Here is an 8202-nt window from a genome sequence, read left to right as displayed (position 1 = left end):
GAGAAGGATGAACTTGTCCATTTTTTTATATCAAACTCCAGACTTCTCCATTAGCTTCCTACTGCTTGCCTTTAAAAATTGAATTGTCTTCTATCTAATACATCCAGGTTGTTTGTAATATGTCTGAGACAAGACAGCTTTAGATATCTTGGCAGAGCAGAGCTAATATTTCTCACACTTTAAATTTATTTTATTCTAGGAAAAGAAAGTATTTGCCCAAAAATGATATTATTAAAAATTCTTTCTTGAGCCAAAGCACATTTTCTTTCCCCCCTCCTTATTATGGTTAACATTCTTGGAAGATCCCATTGGAAGTTCTAAAAGACAAAAATTTGATCAACAATAATAATTCATGTTTCTAAATATTTTACAACTCACAAAGCATTTTCCTAAAAACACTCTTGTGATATAGATTATACAAGGATTATATCTGTTTTATTTTTATAAATTCATGTAAAGATAATTTCCAACATTTACCTTTGCAAGACCTTGTGTTCCATCTTTTTCTCCCTCTTTCCCCTGTCCCATTCACTAGACAGCAAACAATTGGATATCCATTGAATAAGTGCAATTCTTCTAAACATATTTCTATATTCAACAACTCATGTTGTGGAAGAAAAATTAGATTTAGAGGAAAAATAAATATAATACAGAAAAAATAAAGAAATAAAGATTAGAATGATGAAAATGCTAAGCTTTGATCCATATTCAGTCTCTATAGTTCTCTCTCTTCATGTGCATGACACTTTCCATCACAAGTCTTTTGGAATTGCCTTGAATCACCTTTATCACAGTTGCTCATCACATAATTTTGTTGCTGTGTACAATGTTCTCTTGGTTCACTTCACTTAGCATTAGTTCATGTAAGTCTTTATATTCTTTTCTGATACCAACTTGCTCTTAATTTCTTAAAGAACAGTAATATTCCATTATATTAATATAACCTAACTTATTTAGCCATTCCCCAACTGATAGTCTTTCACTCAATTTCCAGTTACTTGCTACTACAAAAAAGGGATGCTACAAACATTTTTGCACATGTGTATCTTTTCCCTAGACTACGGACTAGTAGAAACAATGCTGAATCTTAGTATGCACAGTTTCATAGTCCTCTGGGCATAGTTCCAAGTTGCTCTCCAGAATGGTTGGGGAATGACTGGTATTCTTAAAAAGTTGAGTCAATTCTTCATATATTTTTTAGAAATGAAACCTTTATCAGAATCATTGGCTTTAAAAACTTTCTCCCGGTTTTCTGCTTCCTTTCTAATCTCGTTTTGTTTGTGCACAAACTTTTAAATTTAATGTAATTAAAATTATTCATTTTGCATTTCATAATATTCTCTTGTTCTTCTTTTACCAAAAATCCTTTTCTTCTTTACAGATATGTGAGGTAGACTATTCCTTGTTCTCCTTATTTGCTTATAGTATCATCCTTTATGTCTAAATCATGAACCCATTTTGAGCTTATCTTTGTAAAAGGGATGAAATGTTGGTCTGTTCCTACTTTCTCTCATATTATTTTCCAGTTTTCCCAGCATTTTTGTTGAATAGTGACAGAAGCTGGAATATTTTGGGTTATCAAACATTAGATTACTATAATCATTGACTATTGTGTCTTGCAAACTTAAAGTATTATAATGATCAAGTCAGTACCAAATAATTTTCATGACACTGTTATATAATATAGTTATAATGTGATGTAGCTACTTCATCTTCCTTTGCTTTTTTTTTCATTAACTGAATTGAAATTCTTGATTTTTTATTTTTCAGATGAATTTGTTCTAGCTCTAAAATGTTAATTTTTTGGCAGTTTGCTTGATATGGTATTGAGTAAGTACATTAATTTAGGTAAAACTGAAATCTTTATTATATTAGCTTGATCAGTCTATGAGCATGTGATGTTGTTCCAGTTGTATAGCTCCAACTCTATTTGTGTGAAAAGTGATTTGTAATTGTATTCATAGTTCCTGACTTGGAGGAGACCTGCATGGAGACTCCCAACTATTTTATCTCATCTACAATTATTTTAAATGAGAATTCTCATTTTAAGGAAAACTTCATTTATTCTAGTGCTCTATAGTGTTTTTCATAAGTTAAATGTTACATTTTATCAAATGCTATTTCTTCAGCTATTGAGATAATCACATGATTTCTGTTAGTTTAATTATTGATATGGGAAATCATGCTGGTAGTTTTCTTCATTTAGAAGCATCCTTGAATTCTGGTATAAATCCTACTTGGTCATAATATATTATTTTGGTAATGTTTGCTTTAACATTTTGTTAATATTTGATTTAAGATCTTTGCATCCAATATTCATTAGGGAAATTGGTATATAAGTTTCTTTCTCTGTTTTGGCTTTTCCTGGTTTAGATATCAATACCTTATCTGTCATACAAGGACTTTAGTAGAAGTTCTTCTTCCCCTATTTTAAAAATAATTTATATAGTATTGAAGTTAATGTTTTTTTATATGTTTAGTAGAATTCACTTGTAAATAAAATTATCTCTGGAGATTTTTTCTTAGGGAGTCTATTAATGGTTTGTTCAATTTCTTTTGCTAAAAGAGACTATTTAAGTGATTTATTTTCTTTTCTGTTAATCTGGGCAATCTATTTTTTGTGAGTATTTATCCATTTCACAAAAAAAATGGAACAATTTACAAATTTGCATGTTATACTCATGCAGAGACCATGCTAATCTCTCCATTGTTCCAATTTTATTATATGTGCTGTGAGCACATCTGTTTTATAGATAAAGAAATGAAGGCTCTAAAATCTTAAATAATTTTCTCAAAGTTACACAAGTATTTAAAAATTAGACTTACATGTAGAACCTCAGTCCAAATCTTCTCATTCTGGACCAGTGCCCTTTAAGTTACATCACAGAAAGTAATATCTACAGCCCCACTGACTAACATGAATAGGGAGAAGAAAATGTTTTGAATTTCTAGGATTATTATCTTTGAGCAGAATAATTACATGTGATCAACATGATATCTACTCTGAACTTGGCAACCCATTACTTTCTGATATGCTACTTGAGTTTATTTGTATTAGGAAAAAAAATTATATTTCTTGGTGACCCATTTTCAAAAAAGAGTAGAAGTAATAAAAAAGATAGGGAGAAAAATGAAACTGGGTTTTGAAAAAAAGAAAAAAAGGATGCAAGTAATATAAAAAGGTGAAGAAGGTCATGGAATATATAATCAGTTGGAATGAATTAGAGAGGAGAAGTAAATGATAGGAAAATCTCAGGCCATCCATTCATCCTAGCCATTAAATAAACGAGTTATCATTTTTATCAGAATGAATTCTTTTTATGAATTTGTGACCTAAGTAACAGAGGACACCAGAAATGATCCTGCAATTATTAGCACAAGAATTTTAATTTAATGGTACAGAAAAGTTATGGAAGTTACTTATATTCTAGAGTTTAGAAAGATTATTATGAATTATTTGAAGTTTGAAATGATGTCTTTCTTTCTTGACAAATTTCATTTTAATAAACAACAATTATTTATAAAATGAGAACAATAATAGCTACATAATACAGTTTATCATCTTGTGGTGAGAAAAAAACATTATGAACTTTCAAATCCTATAGAAATCTGATCTATTGTTTTGTTCCATGAACCAGTCCTTTTATTTATTTTTGAATTTTTAATAATAGTCTTTTATTTTCAAAGTAGATGCAAAGGTAGTTTTCAACATTCTCCATTGCAAAATCTTGTTTAAAAATGTTCTCCTTCCATTAACCCCACCCTCTTGCCCTACAAGTTATCTAGCAAGCAATCCAACATAGTTTAAATAAATGCAATTCTTCTAAACGTATTTCCACATTTATCATGCTGCACAAGAAAAATCAGATGCAAAAATGAGAAAGCAAAAAAAAAAAAAAAAGCAAGCAATCACAAAAAAGGATGAGGATGCTATGCTATGATCCACATTCAGTCCCCTTAGTTCTATTTTTGGATGCAGATGGCTCTCTCCATCACAAGTATATTGGAATTGATCTGAATCACCTCATTTTTGAAAAGAGTCAAGTTCATCATAGTTGATCATCATATAATCTTCTTGTTGCTATGTATAATATTCTCTTGGTTATACTCACTTCACTTAGCATAAGTCCATGAAAATCTCTCCAAACCTTTTTGAAATCATCCTGTTGATGATAGAAACAATAATATTCTATTGTATTTGTATACAATAACTTATTCAGCCATTCCCCAGTTTCCAATTCCTTGCTAGTACAAAAAGGCCTGCAACAAACATATTTGCATATGTGGGTCCTTTTCCATTTCTTATGATCTCTTTGGAATACAAGACATAGTTTGATATTCCTGTGGGTATGGTTCAAAATTGCTCTCCCAAATGAACGAGTTCCTTTAAGAATAGCTAAATATAACATCTTTAGTGAGGTTGGAAATATCACTAAGGATTTTAACTAAGAGTGTTGGACCAGTAGGGGTACTCTGAATTTAAGTTAACCTTATTTTCTTTCAGTTTTCTCTCTGGATGCCTCTTTGCCCAACAAGTTGAAGACAAAACTCGGAAGAGAAAATAGGATTAAATAGACAATATATGGAAAATGAGGGGAAGGAATAGTAATACACAATTCTTACCTTGATGATATTTATTATAATTATAGAAGGGAATATTTTAATGGTTTTAATTTAATAATTTAATTTAATAATTTTGGGACATGTGACTTTGCTCAGTGATATATAATGAGTCATATGATATCTAATTAGGCAATGAGTCAGATGTCACCCAGATTAGGTTATTTTTTTTCTAAATTTCTCTAGTTGGCTGTTGTTTCCTACCATTATCAAAATGCAAGTACCTTGAGCATTTGGATAATCTCATTCATCAACAATTTCCTTCAAAGACTAAAACAAATAGAGGCATCTGAAAAAAAAAATCCTGGTGCTAATTCAATAATTGATTATTATTGTAAGAAAAAATGATAATCTCTCTCAGAATATACAAGAAAAAGAGTGCAGAATTTAATTAAGGATGTTAATTAGATAGTATTGAATGTAGAAAAAAAAGTTTTAAAAAAAGAAAATAGAGCTATTTTTTTAGTCTTCTTCACCCCATCCTCACCCATTGAGAAGGCAAAACAATATGAACATTATATATGTGAAGTTTTGCAAAATATATATATATGTCTATTTTAGCCATGTTAGAATAAAAGCAAGAAAAATTAACTAGGACTTCCGGTTAAGATGGCGGAGAGGAGGCACACAGCTGCATAAGCTCCATGCTTTCTCTCACTATCCATTTCATTACAAGCCTCTGAATTAATGCTTGACTGAAAAAAACCCCACAAATAGTTACCAAGAGAAGCCATCCTTGAGATTCGCCAAGAAAGGTCTGTCTTTACTGGAGGGCTGGGACGGTTTTAGATCGGGCGCAGGCAGCGGGCAGCAGCGGTGAGAGCACGGGAGCAGACTGGAGAGGGGGTGGGGAGTGATCGCAGCCGTCTCTGCGGGGAGAGCTTCACTACAGGTTTGTATACTTTGCTCTGGCAGCAAGTCAGCAGCCCAGCAGAGAAGCTAAAAACACCAGGGTTGAAGAATACAACCCCAAACAGCTGGAGTCTCTCGGGACCTGGCCACCCCCACCTTCCCTCCCCACAGTGACTCAGCATGCTCTGGGATCTCAGAGCGCAAGCACAACACAGTCCTGCTAGTGCCTCACTGCTGCCCCCCGCAGTCTGGAGAGAAAGCTCGATAACATACCCAGCCCCTCCCCCAAAGAAAGACTCCAGTTTTTTCTGTTTTTCTTTGCTAGTTTGTCTGTGATTATTAGACAGAATGAGCAAGAAGCTGAAGAGGACTTTAACCCTTGACAGCTTCTATACAGATAGAGAGCAGACTCTAAATCCTGAGGAGACTAAAAACAGACAGTCTTCAGGTGAATCCCCAAAGGAGGAGATCATCTGTTCCTCAGCACAGATGAACCTCATAGAAATAATTAAAAAGGCTCTCACAAGGGAGCTAGAAGAAAAATGGGGAATTCAGAGTGAGGCTTGGCAAAAGGAGAGGGAAGCTTGGGAAAAGGAGAGGGAGGCTTGGCAAAAGAGCCTGGAGAAAGTTAAAGAGAGAGTGGATAAAGAAGTAAAATCCTTGAAAACTAGGATTGGTGAACTGGAAACAGAAAACAGCTTTCTAAAAAACAAAATTGGCGAAATGGAAAAAAATTCCACAGAACAAAAGAATTCAATTGAACAATTAGAAAAAGATTTTTAAAAAGCGAGTGAAGAAAATACTTCACTGAAAATCAGAATTGAACAAGTGGAATTGAATGACTCGAGGAGACAAGAAGAATCAGTCAAGCAAATCCAAAAAAATCAAACAATGGAGAAAAATGTGAAATACCTTCTGGGGAAGACAACAGACCTGGAAAACAGATCCAGGAGAGACAATCTGAGAATCATTGGACTTCCAGAAAAACATGATGAAAAAAAGAGCCTGGACACTATTTTCCAGGAAATTATCAAAGAGAACTGCCCAGAAGTCATAGGAACAGAGGAAAAAATAAACATTGAAAGGATTCATCGATCACCCACTGAAAGGGATCCTAAAATCAAAACACCAAGGAATATAGTGGCCAAATGCCAGAACCCTCAGATGAAGGAAAAAATATTGCAAGTGGCTAGAAAAACCCAATTCAAGTATCAAGGAGCCACAATAAGGATCACCCAGGATCTGGCAGCATCCACATTAAAAGACCGAATGGCCTGGAATATGATATTCTGAAAGGCTAAGGAACTTGGTATGCAACCAAAAATAACTTACCCAGCGAGAATGAGCATCTTTTTCCAGGGAAGAAGATGGACATTCAACGAAGTAAGCGAATTTCATCTATTTCTGATGAAAAAACCAGAACTTAACAAAAAGTTTGATCTACAAATATAGAACTCAAGAGAAATCTAATAAGGTAAAGATTAATCTTGGGAACTATATTTTGACTATATAGATGTATAAAGAATACATGTATACCTTGTTCTAGAAATTGATGTGGAAAGGACATTGTATCAGAAAAAGGGTAAAGTGGGGGTAGTACATCTCATGAAGAGGCATAGGAAACCTATTATATCTGAGAGAAAGAATGGAGGGGGATGAATATAGTGGGTATCTTACTGCCTTCAGAATTGGCTTTAAGTGAAAAATCTTAAGACATATTCAATCTATGGTGAAACTTCTCCCACCTCATTGAAAAGTGAGAAGGGAAAAGTGAAAAGGGAAGGAATAAACTAAGCGGAAGGGAATACGGGAACTGGGAGGGAAAGGGGTAAGATAGGGGGAGGAACTCTAAGGCGGGGGGAGGGATACTAAAAAGGGAGGGCTGTGAGAAGCAAGTGGTGCTCACAAGCTTAATACTGGGAAGGGGGGAAAGGGGAAAGAAGGGAGAAAAGCATAAACGGGGTTAACAAGATGGCAAGTAATACAGAATTGGTCATTCTAACCATAAACGTGAACGGGGTAAACTCCCCCATAAAGAGGAAGCAGTTAGCAGAATGGATTAAAAGCCAGAATCCTACAATATGTTGTTTACAGGAAACACACCTGAAGCGGGGAGATACATGCAGGTTAAAGGTAAAAGGTTGGAGCAAAATCTACTATGCTTCAGGTGAAGTCAAAAAAGCAGGGGTAGCCATCCTGATCTCAGATCAAGCTAAAGCAAAAATTGATCTAATTAAAAGAGATAAGGAAGGGCACTATATCTTGCTAAAGGGTAGCATGGATAAAGAAGCACTATCTATATTAAACATATATGCACCAAGTGGTGTAGCATCTAAATTCTTAAAAGAGAAATTAAGAGAGCTGCAAGAAGAAATAGACAGTAAAACTATAATAGTGGGAGATCTTAACCTTGCACTCTCAGAATTAGATAAATCAAACCACAAAATAAATAAGAAAGAAGTCAAAGAGGTAAATAGAATACTAGAAAAGTTAGATATGATAGATCTCTGGAGAAAATGTAATGGAGACAGAAAGGAATACACTTTCTTTTCAGCAGTTCATGGAACCTATACAAAAATTGACCATATATTAGGACATAAAAACCTCAAACTCAAATGCAGTAAGGCAGAAATAGTAAATGTATCCTTTTCAGACCACGATGCAATGAAAATTACATTCAACAAAAAAGCAGGGGGAAGTAGACCAAAAAAAAAATTGGAAACTAAATAA

The 8202-nt window shown here is 33.9% G+C and overlaps 1 pseudogene; it reads right to left on the bottom strand.

Moving 5' to 3' along the window:
* Positions 1 to 2642: 2642 nt before the first annotated feature.
* LOC127563573 (uncharacterized) lies at positions 2643 to 2740 on the bottom strand (annotated as a pseudogene).
* Positions 2741 to 8202: the final 5462 nt, after the last annotated feature.

The sequence above is a fragment of the Antechinus flavipes genome, chromosome 4 (genome assembly GCF_016432865.1).
Source record: "Antechinus flavipes isolate AdamAnt ecotype Samford, QLD, Australia chromosome 4, AdamAnt_v2, whole genome shotgun sequence".
Classification (NCBI taxonomy): Eukaryota; Metazoa; Chordata; class Mammalia; order Dasyuromorphia; family Dasyuridae; genus Antechinus; species Antechinus flavipes.
Note: the sequence above shows the minus strand (reverse complement) of the source record. Positions and strands in the feature narration are given on the sequence as shown.